Raw genomic sequence first — 11521 nt, 5'->3', positions numbered from 1 at the left:
ATGCCAGGACCTCTTTAATAGGACCATGATGCCCACAACAGATTTTTTTTTTTTGTTCTACCTATCCCTAACCACCACTCAACCACCCCTGCCTTAAAACCTACACTTTCTCTCAACTGCCCTGCCCTTACCACTCACAACTGTCCCTCTGCTTGCAGCTGTTTAGACTCAGCATCCTGCCATGTGCGCTGAGCCCCAGGGACCCTTGGTGGACACTCATGCTGCACCAAAATCAGCTTGGGAAAACTAAACCGCTCACGCCAGACGCTGAAACTGCCGCTTCAGACACATACACAGCCAGCTTCTAAACTATTGCGTTAGGTAAGCAATTGCTGGGGACCCTGTGCACACACAGATGGTTTTAGATTGTGCCCACAGGCGAAGTTTTAAATCTCCCGCAGAATGCCTGCCATGAGAGGCTGGCTTCCAGAGGAGGGCTTTCAGTTGCACAGACTTCCAGTCAGCCATGCCTCACACATGCAGAGTTTTGAACTGGGCTGGGACAGCTATCCCACCAGCAAGCACCTGGTCTCCATGCACTGCACATGGCTTGCCTCCGTGTTGATTTTGGGAAAAGGAGGGTGGAGCCATGGCTTCACTGCCATCTCCAGTAAGGTCAAGTACATGGTTTCACTGCCATCTTAACTTAGGGCAATCAAGGGCAGTCACATGATTGGCTGCCATCTTGATTATAAAACAAACAAAAAATGCTGTGGTTTCCCCCACTGCCGGCTGCTTTATTTCTGTCCCACTGTTTTCGGAACTGCAAAACTGCAGTCACCTGTACACCCTAAAAGGCCACTGTGCCTCTTCCTACCTCCATTCTAAAGCTGCCTATCTGCCCCTATTCTTTCCCATGGATGAGATTCCCTCTAGCAGAACTTGGCCTTACTGCTATGAAAACTATGGTACCAGGCAGCAAGGTTCTCTGGCTTAACCTGCCAAGCCATTTGGCTGATAAACTAGCTACATGGTCCATTTCCATATCCCCTTTCTCATTTGCAGGAACGGCTGCTTCATATCTCTCCTCTTAGGGAACCTCTGACTTCTACACCTATATTTGTCCTACTCAAATGTCTAATATCCGGTAATATCCAGTAACACTAAGAGCGATCCATGAAGTAAAAAAACAATTCCGTATTTTCTCTTTTCTCAAAATTTTGTCTGTTTCTCTCTGCCTGCAATCTCACTAAATAAAATCTCTGGTTTCTTTTTATACTCTCAAAAAAAAAAATCTTAAAATTAAACTGTAAACCTAAGATGACCAATTTTAATAGTACGAACAATGGTATGAACAATTTTAATCATAATTAATTCTCTGTTTATCTCCTTTTAGAGTAGGACTGCAACACGTCTCATTTTAAATCGGTATAGATTTTTATAAAAATTCAGTTACATTTTACAATATATATGATTCAACACTGGTTCAAAATACTTTTTATATAATGCTAAAATTTCAAAGTTATAAAGGTCTGTTCAAATTAGGCTAATTTAAAATGTATGTCTAACTGCCTATATCTTTACCAATTCCTAAGTTAATAAATGCTGTTTCTCCTGCCATGAGCTGTCTATGATCCTATGGTGAATCTGGAAATTCACCACTGGGCTTTTTGGCTAATATGTTTTCTATAATACAAGTGTAACTTAAAAATTGTTTTATACTGTTCTACTATATTGTTGGTTTTAAAACTCATAACTCAAGGGTTACTACATACAAGTTTTTACCAATACTTTAAGATCTATTAATTTTAAAGGCATATGTTTATGTAAAAACTTGATCATTGTGCTGTATCTCCACTATCAAAAGATTAAAATATGCCTGGTCTTGTTCTCTAAAAATGGCTATATTATTAATCTATAGTATAGCCTTTAGATTTTTATAAGCTATGAGCTTTTTATATACTAAATAATACAGAAAACTGTTATGCTCTTACTTTAATGAACTATATTTATGACATTTAAGGCTCCAACTTAACAGGGACAAAACATAAAGTTCTAATATTGGTTAATGAATGCAATTTTATGGTCAACTCATGGATGATCAAGTCCTTTAACATGTTCAAAAATATATTTATAGTCTTATAGATGCAATGCCATCTTTAATAATCAGCTGAGGATGGTCCCTGAGTCACCATACAGGAGTTGGTAAAAATAATGAGAGGAGACTTCCCAACAGGCTCATGTACAGCAAAAACTATGCTCCAAACCTTGGCTGCTGCTCTGAGGCTGTTGGCATTCCTGAACAGAAAACAAGAGGTCTGCAGTGCCCCATCCCGCCGGGGTATAGCCTAGAGTCAACTCCACCAGGTAGCTATTTCAAACACAGCCAAAGGAGACCAGTATCCCTTGGCTGCCTTGACAGGCCACACACTGCCTGCTGGCAGACTGGCTTTTGGAAGTCAAAATGCTCCCATGCAGGCTTGTCCTGTGTCCAACCATGGATACTCAACCAGCACCAGAGTCACAGACACTTCCAGCCCTCGAACTTCTTGGCCTGGTGGAGTACAAATGGCTCCTAGATTCAGCGACCTCCACCACCCTTGTCCAGCCCAGGGTAACACTGTAGGTCTGTTTTGGCCTCACACTTGGGCCCCACAGACATATTACCAACTTCTATGTTGGGAGACTTCAGATGCCTTTTCAGTTCTCTTCATATGCAGGAGACCAGACCTTAAACCTGAGTCCTAGAGTTGCTCTTGTCAGGCCTGGACACAATATGCTTGTTGCCAGACTCAAGAAAAAAGGCCTCAAAAATAAATAGATAAATAAATAAATAAGAAACAGGCCTCAAATGTAACCTTTTAACATTTCTTTAGCTAAAGGACAATTAATGTTCATTACAGTCTCATATATGTCTCATGGTAAATAACTAGATACAAAGGCCTAAGAAAAATGTTGTTTGAGGGTCTAATAACATATTTTAAGGTTGGTAAATGCAAGTTATAAATGTTTGAGGGCCTAAAAAAGTGTTTTAAAGTTGGTAAACGCAAGTTATAGATGTCTGAGGGTCTAAAAAAGGATTTTAAGGTTGTAAATGCAAATTATAAAGGTCACAAGGTGACCTACGGTGATTTAAGTATTCTAAATAGGTAAATATGCTTAATATTTCCTCCTGTTGCTATGCTACTGTTATACTGACTGTCCAGATCTTTCACCTTTATCAGTAGAGCTCTGATTAATATAACTCTAATACAAAAACATTCCACTATACCACTCACTACCCTGATTTTAAGCTCAAGATTTTAAATCTCCATAATGTGTAATCATAGTAAAGGTTAAGATCAAGTGAGCTTTTGTTCCTTCTACTTCACAAGAGGCTTCTGCCTTCCCAAAGCTTATGTTGTTAACACGAATGTGTATGTCTACTGCCTTGTCTACAATGTATATTGCAGTGCAGATTGCAATTATGATGCTAACATGTCTAAAGTTTTATCTCCTTTGTAAAACTTAAAAGTAATTCTTGTAAGCTGCAGGAAATCCACCTGAATCTACCTCTCAGGTCATTTGGACTCCAGACAAGTACTGTACCTATTGCTTATCTCAGAGGGTGGGATTACTCCCCTTTCCCTGGTTTTGGGACTTCCCTTTCCTAGCTACCCATCACTACATGCCTACACCCAACACCAGCTGATTGGTGAGTCTTCCCTTCTGGTTGGCATCAATTGCTGGCTACTGATTGCTACATTCCTACACCTAACAATAGCCATTTGGTGAGTCTTCACTTCTGGTTGGTGCTAACACTTCCTACTGCTCTCGCCAACCTACATCCAAACCCTTCATCTAGGACCTTCTTCTTCCTTGGGTAAGATTTTTCCCTCTACCAGTATGGTCTCTCTCCCTCCCTGTCTCCTTCATGTGTGAAAATCCTAGCACTAGGTAAACCGTGTCTGCTATGGGCAACTGTGCCCCTTGGTCTCTGGCCAGTGCTGAGGAGCTGTTGGAACAGACTGTACCAATCTACTGAGTCAAAACTTGCTCTTGGGACACCTTGACAGGGCACTGATTCCTATCTGCCCAATGGGAATAGTCCATTTGTCTGTTCCTCCAGATTCTCCTCTGGGATGTCTTCTACAGAATTTCAGATTTCTACACACACAGTGCCAACTTTAAAGGCCTCTAAGCTTATACACCTCTGTAACCAAACTTGGCCTCAATTTCCTTAGATGACAGATCAAAAGCAAAACCTTTTTAATTACTGCCAGTGATTAGGTAAATGGAGGTTCCCATGTCCAAGTCTCTTTGATCCAAACCTTCCACCTCTTTTCACTCTCCCAAAAGTTTTAAATGTACACCTAAAGAATTTTTTTCCATAACCTAAACTTTGTCTTCTGCCTACATATGTGTTTCCGTATCCTGCCAGACACAGGTGCTTCCTACTTCCACAACAGTGCCAAAGCAGCTACCACAGGTGTCCCAGTCTGACCTCACAGACTTCCATCAGGTTGGACCTACACTTTCCCTCTCAGTCATGGATGTTTTCATAGACCCTGGATAGCATCAAAACAACCTCTTCTTCCTGGACTTGGCCAGCATTTCTGCCTTTTGACCTCCCTACAGCACCCCCAGTGTCAGCAGGAAGTAGCTAGAAGAGAATCTCCATCATTTTTCACTTATTATTAACAAACGGCTGGAATGGTGTGCTTCAAGCCCAGGACAAGTAGCTCCAGGTTCTCTCAGCATTCCTCAGTCCCTACCTGCTGCATTGTGTGGCTGGCAACTCTCTGCTGGAAACCCTCTACCCTGAATTTCCAGGGCAGGGGCTTCCCTCTCCTCTTGACCATGTAATCTGGACGTTTTATTGCTATTATTTTTCTCTATCTCACCCCCCTTGCATGGCAACCAAGAGATTCTTCCAATGAACCGAAATTTATATACTTTAACTTACCTTATATGAGAAGCAGCCCAAGCTCCTCGTTTTTTAATTATAGAAAAAGGGAGGAATGTTAGTATTTAGGCAGGCTGCTTCTGGGTTGCCTAGAAACCTATGATGTCATCATGTATCGCCCGCCAGGTAGCCACACCTGGCAGGCATGGTTAAGTTTCTCCTTAAAAGGATCAACCTGTCCCTCTCTTGCCCTCTTGTTCTCTCCCCTTTCTCTGTTGGGACTCCCTCCTCTCTTCTCCCTATCATGTCTAGCTCTCCTCTCTCTCTCTCTTCATCTCCAACTAATAAAGCTCTTTCATATAAAAATCTGTTGTGCACATCATCTTTTCATTGCTCCTAACAGAAACACCTGTGATTCACTGCTGAGGTAGAAACACACAGGTTCCCACGTGGCCAGCAGAGCTTGTGGGCAAAAGCATAAGGCTGTCTATCCAGCCAAACTGAGTTTTTTAAAAGGGCTTCCACATCTCAGTGAGTAGTAAAGCTAAAGAGTACTTGCCCTAGGTGGTTCAGCAGACGTCTCGAGACTGAGCTTATTAAGCACCAGTGCAGACAGATACCTGTAACCCCTATCAATGCCCCGAAGTTTAGATCTGTAGTTGGGGGTTATATGCGTCCTAAAAAGGTAGGGAGTTCATTCAGACAAGTGCCCCTCTGAAAGGAAACAAGAAGGGAGTCAGGGAAATTCAAGTACTTCTCATCCCTGTGTGCCATCCTTATCTGGATGATGTTCTGTAGGGAACGGCCATAGGATGTCTGCTGTGCTGCATCCCTGCGGACGGTCTAAGCACAGGCAGGATGTGCTCGGCACAAGCACACTGATGTCTTCCAAAGGAAGGCATGTGTGGGTCCTGCTCAGCGATTCCCACTTCTAGACTCAAGTGTGGTTGTCATGGTAACTACAGTAAAATAGGCCACATGGTCCTTGTGGTGATGGAATTTGTTAATCATGCAATGTACACACGTCAGGCATACATCAAGTACTCTAGAGGCAGCTGTTTTGAACTTTATTAAGGAATAACTGACAAATAAAAACTGTATATATTTATCAGGCCAGGGAGATGCCTCAGAGGGTGAAGGCACTTACCACCAAACCTGTTAATGTGATTTTAATCTCTCAAATCCATGAGGTAAAGGGAGAAACAGCTTCTGTAAGTTGTCATCTGACCTCCATATGCATGCTGGGCTGTTAATATAACCACACATAACACACAGACATTGAGTAAAGGTAATTTTATAACTTTTAAAAAGAATTGCAATATTATAGTCTACCACATAAAGTATTATATGTGAATACACATAAAATGATTAACACACACATATATCTCAGCTCTCACAAACTTATTTTGTGGTAAGCAGGTCTCTTGTAGCAATTTTCAAATACCAAATGTGTGATTAGTAATCACAGTTTTTATTCTTTAGGTAATGTCTTTCCTTCCATCCATCCATCCTGGCCCTTGCAACTGCCATTCTACTCCCTGCTTTTATACTAATTCAACTTCCTTTAGAGCCCACATATAAACAAAATTAATCAGTAATGAGCTCTCTGTGCCTGGGTCATTTCACTTAAAACAGTGTGCTCCGGGCTCATGCACGCTGTACCAAGCACTGAGACTTCCTTCTCATTTTAAGGCTGAAGAGTGTTCCTCTGTACTTGCATCATCTCTAACTCCTCTGGACACAGCTGTTTCCATGTCTTCTCTACTGCAGATACTACAATAGCACATACTGGGGTACAGCTTTCTCATCAGCATGACGACTTCAAGTTTTGGGGTAAACATCCAGAAATGATATGGCTATTTGCAATTTCTGAAAGACTGCCATACTGTTTTACCATAATGCCGTACTTACGTTCTCACGACAGTGTACAAGGGATTCCGTTTTCTCCCGAAATCTTATACACTTAAAACATATGTTTAGTGTACAAAAGGGAAGCCCACAGCACGTTCAAGAAGCTAAAAGAACTGTTATAAATTTTAGCCTCTAAACATCAAGATTACTTTAAGTGCTGTTCAGACAGATTTGCCTCGCTGGAGTATAAGTCAAAGCCAGTTTAGGAAAAACGAGTTAAAAAGAGATAAAAACAAAAAACATAGTATTGAAAAAACCAGAAAGCTACGAACAGTTTGACAACTGAAGACACAGAAACAACAAGAATCAAGTAGAGGAAAGCAGTGTTTTCAGAGTTTTTTTAACACTCAGAATCCCAGTCCCTACTTAAAAAGACATGTGCAGACTGTGATATTGCACAAGATGCCACAGCTGATGCTCATATTAATGACTGACACACCAGGAGTAAGTCTTGTCAGCACTTAGAAGGGGCAGGAATCCATGAGGTTCATATTGAATTATTTCTTTCCTGGACACTTAAGAACACCACAGTGTGACTCCATCAAAATCCTCAGTCCCTGAGAATAATGGACAGCTGACATTACACTGATTTGCCTAAATAAACATATGCCTTTTTACTTCTCTGTGCCAAATCACCCATTTGTCACTGGGTAATGGGCAATCCTTACACTTCTCATTTTGCGTTTCTAATTTACACTGACACCCCTATGGCACATCTTGACCGTGTGGTGGTTAAAGCAAACCTAAAATCGCCGTGGTTAAGTCATAAGAGCAACAAAATGTCTAAGTCTCTTGTGCTGGGCTTATAAATGTGGCCAGCCTTCGCTGTGACGGACACTAAGTGAGCTTCCATGCCAGACATCACCTACTCCTGCATCCTTGGAAGCAGGCTTCATTTGGACAGCAGATCCTTGCTCCTGCCCAGCCTGCTTCTTCACACATTGTTCCTGCTCTTTCGTAGAAGCCATTGGTGTACACAATGCTTGCAGTTGTCAAGCCGGTAACAACATTGTTGGCACGGGATGAGACACCCACACCTCTGAGACAACACTATAGAGTTCGAGGACCTCTCACCAACTAATCTCGGGGGCTCTGTGAGAGCTCAGAATCTTCTGTCTAGAGCAATGTCTTCCACACTGAAACTGTGTCACTTACAGCAAGTACACGTGGGATAGCAGCAGCTAGGAGAACTGAGAAGTGAGAAAGAGGTATATACCTAGACAGGGGCAAACATGCCAATGGGTTTCTAAGATCTGAAAAGTACTTCAGAGTTAAGAATAAAAGCAGGAATCCCACAAGAAGGAAAAAATAAAATAAAACTGGACCTAAGGGAGACTGCAGAGACTGATGCATCAACCAAAGACAATGCATAGAGAGGACCTAGACCCCCTGCTCAGATGTAGCCCATAGACAGTTCAGTCTCCATGTGGGTTTCCTAGTAAGGAGAAGAAGAGACGGTCTCTGACAGGAATTCAGTTGCCTGCTCCTTGATCACTTCTCCCTGGTGGGGTCGCCATGCCAACCCATAGAGGAAGAGGATACAGGCAGTCCTGATGGGGCCTGATAGGCTAGGGTCAGAGAGTAGGGAGGAGGACTTCTCCTATCAGTGGATTAGGGAAGAGGGATAGGGGAGGAAGAGGGAGTGGAGATGGGAGGCGATAAGGGTTGGGGCTACAGCCAAGACACAAAGTGAATAAATTGTAAAAAAATAAAAATATTACTACTATACTCTAATACTAATAATACTATGAAGAAGAGGAGGAAGAAGAAAAAGAGCAAAACGTGCCTCCTTTCCCACTGGCTCAGGCTTGCATTTACCTGAAGTTAAGGAAGACCTTACATGCTCTGTGGTCATCACTTAACTCATGCCAGATAATGAAACACAAAAGACAGAAATGTCCTCCAAGAAATACGCTATTTTCACCCGAGTTTACCTTTCCCAGCTGTTGGCTTTCTTAGCTCACTGTCTTTAGGTTACTTGTTTCTCAGCTTTGGGAAATGATCAGAGGTGTGTGCTAAACTCCAGACATCTTAATGCCAGCCCACTGTTTCCAATTTTACTCAGTTGCTTGTTTCTTCTTTAATCATGGCACAGCCTTCAAAATTTACTCATTTTTCTTTTAGTGGTATCCCCCTCTGCCCCTTTCTTTGATTCTATTTGGCATCTGTACATTTTAATTATATGCAGTTCTGTAGGTAACACACAAGGAAAAGCAGGAAGAACTTGAGCCTGTGACTTCATGTTGCTACTTTTTTGCTCTTTCTTGTTTCATGTCATTTTTCTTCTTAGATTTGCTTTTCTTTTTCATGAAATCTAAGAAAGTATTGTCAGTTTTTTTAGGAATTAGTTTCAGAATACTAGCCAAGTAGTCATCTTTACAAACTGAAATATACATAAACTAAAAGTCAAATTGTTTTAATTTTTGCTAAACTAACTGGTTAGATGTAAAAAGGGGCAATGGAAGGTATTCTGGCTTTTTTAAGTATGGACAACAATTGGCTAATTTGTATTGATTTTTATCTGCCAATCTAGATATAGTCACACTTTTAAAGGCAAATTCCTACAATCTGCCTTTTGATAAAATGTCACCAATGCAATACATACTTAGCAAACTGTCTTTGTAAATCAATTTGCACTTATTAGATTTATTTAAAACGATAGCATTAGAATTCCATGCTGAGATTTAATTTGGTTTAAAATAACTTCTCTACATGCAGAACATTTCCAGGGGTGGAGAGGCGATTTCCCAAGTATTTTCATGTCACCAAAGTTAAATGTGTTTAAATGACTGACTCACCTGAAAGCTGTGCATTGTGTGAAGACAGGTCTGGTCAGTGGGTGCACATTTTACCTGAGGTTAATTAATAGGGAGCAAATGAGGAAAAATGAAGAATTACAGCCCAATGAAAAGCAAAGGGTCATGGCGAAAGCATTATAAACTTGATCTGGTTGACTGGCCTTTGCTTCAGACCTTACATACCCAAGATGCTTTGAATTCACACAGTGTTCGCAGGCTGGATAGATATTACATCTTAAATGCTCTGTGCCACTCATAGAGCTCTTTGCAAGAGTTGCTGCCTGATCAAAAGCTATGGATTCACTTCCCCATCCCCACCACAGGATTCTTAGAACACAGCCATTTACTCAGGTTGGTTTTTGCATAAATTACCTCTTGATTTAGTCCCTCATTCTTCACTACAAAATGAGGCTAACACATTTTGATGGTTTGCATAAGAATGGCCCCTGCAGACTCATGTATTTCAGTGTGTGGTACCCATTTGGTAGAACTATTTGAGGATTAGGAAATGTGGTCTTAAGGGAGGAAGTATAGAAAGAAAAGGTAACTAACCTTTGAGATTTTCAAAGACTCTCTATCCCCAGTGTTTTCTCTCTGCCTCCTGCCTATGGGCTAGGATGTAAGCTATTCCCTCTACCATGGTTTTGCTCTCTCATCATGGACTCTAACCCTCTGAAACTGTAATCCTAATTAAACACTTTCTTTTGTAAATTGCCTTGGTCAGGGTGCTTTGTCACAGCAATAGAAAAGTAATATAGACACTTGTGTTCTCAGATAGTGATTCTAAACCTCTTTATAGCTACAGGCTAAATAAGATCAGAAAGCTCGTGAGATTAAGCTAGTGAGAATAAAGCCACTTTCTACTAACTGAAGATTCTGTGCTACTGCTTTCTAGGGCTAGTTTGCTGTGAAATGCAGAGGCAATGTTTTACTGAGTGTATTCCTTGTGGTGTTATTGGATGTACCTTATGCCTACATTTTTGAGTGAGGAGAAAAACTACTAAGAGAAGGACGATATTGGCCAGGCGGTGGTGGTGCACATCTTTAGTCTTTAATCCCAGCACTGGGGAGGCAGAGTCAGATGGGTCTCTATTAGTTTGAGGCCAATCTGATCTACAGAGTGAGTCCAGGACAGCCAGGGATACTCAGAGAAACCTTGTCTAGAAAAACAAATAAACAGAAAAAAAAATAAATAGAAAAAGAAAATAAAGGAAAATGCTACTTCTATTTTACATATAGGGAAACCTAGACTTGAGAATCTAAGTAATGTTTCAGTGACGTTCATAAGTGATAGGATAATTCCAACTATGGATACATGGCTTCTAGACTTTTGTACCACTTACTAACCTCACAGAAGATCACTTCAAAGTCTCAGATACCATTTCCTTATTTGTATAGTAAGAAGTGTCTGCCTGCTCATACCTGAATATTGTAAACATGTATTTATATGAGTAGTGGGGGTATTTGTACATGGAAAAGTATACACAGACTATTATTAAATCAAAAGTCTATGCATGAGGAAGGAAGACAGCTAGAGGTAAATGGATTATTATTAAGTAGCATTCTAGATGTTGTAGCTAAACTTTGTCTGAAGATAAAACAACATATTGGGATATCTTCTTGTCTTCTTCACACTATTTTTTCTCTCTGCCCCTGACTCCCTTTATCAAGTTGTATCTACATATGTCCTTTGCCTGCTAACCTTATCTCATTGCAGTTTAAAAGTTAATCTTGTCCTAGCCAAGTCCTAATTAGATCTGGAACTATCTAAAAGTTCAGCGATAGAAACAAATTCTTCTATTGTCCCAAAGATTTTCCTGTACCTATACATAGAACTAGATTCTCCAGATCAAAATCTAATTGTTTTGATCATAAAATATAGTTTCCCTCATCTAACTTCACTCCATTCATTTTCCCATCCCTATACTGGCTCAGCTTAGGCTGGGACTCTACATTATTCCTAACTCACTGCCTATTTAGTATCTAA

The sequence above is a fragment of the Psammomys obesus genome, unplaced genomic scaffold (genome assembly GCF_907164565.1).
Source record: "Psammomys obesus unplaced genomic scaffold, mPsaObe1.curated_primary_1811, whole genome shotgun sequence".
NCBI classification, from domain to species: Eukaryota; Metazoa; Chordata; class Mammalia; order Rodentia; family Muridae; genus Psammomys; species Psammomys obesus.
The sequence above is the reverse complement of the archived record's forward strand: the minus strand, read 5'-3'. Positions refer to the sequence as shown.